Below are 4,359 nucleotides of genomic sequence, written 5' to 3'. Positions count from 1 at the left end.
ATATATATATATTATATATATATATATATATATACATATATATATAATATATATATATATATATATATATATATATATATATATATATATATATATATATATACATATATATATGTGTGTGTGTGTGTGCGTGTGCGTGTGCACATATATGTGAGAGAGAGTTAAAGAGAGAGAGATAAGTAGACAGCTAGAAAACGAGAGATAGATAGAGAGACATAGAGAGAGAGACATAGAATGATACGTAAACAGCTAGAGAACGATAGATAGAGAGATAAAGGGAGAGAGAGAGAGACAGATGATCAATAGTCTGGTTAATGACGAAGGTTTTCTTTGAAACTAACTCTTGGGTACGAAGTTAAAGTTTAACCCAGCTTGACAAAATACCTTCTCTTCTGTCGGTTTATCAGCCATTGGAGTTACGTAACCCAAGATTCCTATTTTTTCGACTCGACTTATGATTATTCGAAGGGAACTTTCTCGTTCGGGAAGCAAAAAATGGATGGCATTTAAAATCTGGACAGGATAGTACACACAAACACGAGTGTGCATGTTTGCTTATATATATATATATATATATATATATATATATATATATATATATATATATATATATATATATATATATATATATATATATATATCATCAGCCTGTATCAGTCCACTGCAGGACGTAGGCCTCTCTTAATTTTTTCCAGTCATTCCGGTCTTGTCTTGTGTCCTCTGATTCCAGTTTACTCCTGCGAATTTTGCTATTTTCATCCACTTCAACCCCCCTCCCCCGCCATCTAGTCATTGGTCTTGCCCTGGGTCTCTTTGATGTCGTGTATTACCCATTCTGTTGTTTTCTTTGTCCACCTGTTGTCCTGTCCTCCGATATATGTGTCCAGCCCACTGCCACTTTTTTTTTCTTGACGGTCTTGAGTATATCCTCTACGTTTTTGTTTGCTGCCTGATTCCATGTGGCCCTTTCTCTTGTCTCTAAGCTAACTCCTAGCACAAGCCTTTCCATTCCTCTTTGGGCGCTTATTAAATTTCCTCTCGAGTGCCTTGTCCGTAGTCCATGTCTCTGATTCCATATGTCATGACGGGGAGGACACATTGGTCAAAAAAAAATTCTCTTTAGACATAGTGCAGACGACCTCGTAATATATTATTACAATATGTACCGAAGGATACTCCAACTAGCCTGATTCGCCGTTTCATCTCGGCTTCCGCAAGATGTACTCGACTGAATGAGTTGCCCTAGGTATGACTTACTTGTTCACTGCTTCTAGTACCTTGCCCCTGTATTTGTATTTGCTTAACTGCGGGTTTCGACTGTTTTAAACATGACTCTAGTCATTTTCATGTTCATTTTAGCCAATCTTCAACTTTCCATATTTAAATCGCTTTATTAATTGTTGTAGTTCATCTGCTGCCTCGTCCGAAAAGAACAATGTCATCTGCAAATCTTAGATTGCTTAAAGTGCTCATTCCCTATTTTAATCCCTTCTCAGCTTTCCAATCTAACTTACTTGAATACTTCCTCCAAGCAGGCTGTAAACAGCTTCGGTGAGATGGTGTCGCCCTGTCCTAACACCCTTTTTTATGGTATTTTATTGGTTTCTGACGTGGATTTTGAATGGTCGCAGTACCATCTCTAATTATATCCTCTAATAATCTGCAGTATATTTCCTCTTCTACTCCCTTTGTTTACGAATTGCATCCAGTTACTGCAGATATTTTACTGAGTCGAATGCCTTTTCATAATCTACGAATGCCATACACAGGGGCTTCCTATATTCTATTTCTCCCGTATTGAGAGAGAGAGATAGAGAGAGAGAGATAAGTAGACAGCTAGAAAACGAGAGATAGATAGAGAGACATAGAATGATACGTAAACAGCTAGAGAACGATAGATAGAGAGATAAATGAGAGAGAGAGAGGATAGAGAGAGAGAGATAAGTAGACAGCTAGAAAACGAGAGATAGATAGAGAGACATAGAATGATACGTAAACAGCTAGAGAACGATAGATAGAGAGATAAATGAGAGAGAGAGAGGATAGAGAGAGAGAGATAAGTAGACAGCTAGAAAACGAGAGATAGATAGAGAGACATAGAATGATACGTAAACAGCTAGAGAACGATAGATAGAGAGATAAATGAGAGAGAGAGAGGATAGAGAGAGAGAGATAAGTAGACAGCTAGAAAACGAGAGATAGATAGAGAGACATAGAATGATACGTAAACAGCTAGAGAACGATAGATAGAGAGATAAATGAGAGAGAGAGAGGATAGAGAGAGAGAGATAAGTAGACAGCTAGAAAACGAGAGATAGATAGAGAGACATAGAATGATACGTAAACAGCTAGAGAACGATAGATAGAGAGATAAATGAGAGAGAGAGAGGATAGAGAGAGAGAGATAAGTAGACAGCTAGAAAACGAGAGATAGATAGAGAGACATAGAATGATACGTAAACAGCTAGAGAACGATAGATAGAGAGATAAATGAGAGAGAGAGAGGATAGAGAGAGAGAGATAAGTAGACAGCTAGAAAACGAGAGATAGATAGAGAGACATAGAATGATACGTAAACAGCTAGAGAACGATAGATAGAGAGATAAATGAGAGAGAGAGAGGATAGAGAGAGAGAGATAAGTAGACAGCTAGAAAACGAGAGATAGATAGAGAGACATAGAATGATACGTAAACAGCTAGAGAACGATAGATAGAGAGATAAATGAGAGAGAGAGAGGATAGAGAGAGAGAGATAAGTAGACAGCTAGAAAACGAGAGATAGATAGAGAGACATAGAATGATACGTAAACAGCTAGAGAACGATAGATAGAGAGATAAATGAGAGAGAGAGAGGATAGAGAGAGAGAGATAAGTAGACAGCTAGAAAACGAGAGATAGATAGAGAGACATAGAATGATACGTAAACAGCTAGAGAACGATAGATAGAGAGATAAATGAGAGAGAGAGAGGATAGAGAGAGAGAGATAAGTAGACAGCTAGAAAACGAGAGATAGATAGAGAGACATAGAATGATACGTAAACAGCTAGAGAACGATAGATAGAGAGATAAATGAGAGAGAGAGAGGATAGAGAGAGAGAGATAAGTAGACAGCTAGAAAACGAGAGATAGATAGAGAGACATAGAATGATACGTAAACAGCTAGAGAACGATAGATAGAGAGATAAATGAGAGAGAGAGAGATAGAGAGAGAGAGATAAGTAGACAGCTAGAAAACGAGAGATAGATAGAGAGACATAGAATGATACGTAAACAGCTAGAGAACGATAGATAGAGAGATAAATGAGAGAGAGAGAGGATAGAGAGAGAGAGATAAGTAGACAGCTAGAAAACGAGAGATAGATAGAGAGACATAGAATGATACGTAAACAGCTAGAGAACGATAGATAGAGAGATAAATGAGAGAGAGAGAGATAGAGAGAGAGAGATAAGTAGACAGCTAGAAAACGAGAGATAGATAGAGAGACATAGAATGATACGTAAACAGCTAGAGAACGATAGATAGAGAGATAAAGGGAGAGAGAGAGAGACAGATGATCAATAGTCTGGTTAATGACGAAGGTTTTCTTTGAAACTAACTCTTGGGTACGAAGTTAAAGTTTAACCCAGCTTGACAAAATACCTTCTCTTCTGTCGGTTTATCAGCCATTGGAGTTATGTAACCCAAGATTCCTATTTTTTCGACTCGACTTATGATTATTCGAAGGGAACTTTCTCGTTCGGGAAGCAAAAAATGGATGGCATTTAAAATCTGGACAGGATAGTACACACAAACACGAATATGAGTGTGCATGTTTGCTTATATATATATATATAATATATATATATATATTATATATATATATATTATATATATATATATATTATATATATATATATATAATATATATATATATATATATATATATATATATCTATATATATATATATATAATATATATATATATAATATATATATATATATATATATAATATATATACATATACATACATATATATAGTAGGCAGTGGTATACATAAATCTGGCAACAATTCGGAGAGGTAATTACTAGTTGGTACCTAAACTGCTTGGGCGTCCTGGTGTGGCCTTGAACATTGGTAATGCCATATCTTGTGTTTGGCTTTCATTAGGAATAATTTTCCAGACTGATATTCAGTGTGGTTGCATGATTGGATTTATGAACGCTGAAAATATAACATATATGATTTTATAGTATAATGTACTCACGAACTAGGAGTGGATTTTACTCAGGCCAGATGTTGGATGGTGGTTAATCACAGTTGACCCTTGGCACTGGTGTTAACGTGGCACTATGGGAACATTAAGCGATATTTCACTC

The sequence above is a fragment of the Penaeus japonicus genome, unplaced genomic scaffold (assembly GCF_977035675.1).
Source record: "Penaeus japonicus unplaced genomic scaffold, GWHDUDI00000001_assembly GWHDUDI00000015, whole genome shotgun sequence".
NCBI classification, from domain to species: Eukaryota; Metazoa; Arthropoda; class Malacostraca; order Decapoda; family Penaeidae; genus Penaeus; species Penaeus japonicus.
This window is presented reverse-complemented; position numbering follows the sequence as displayed.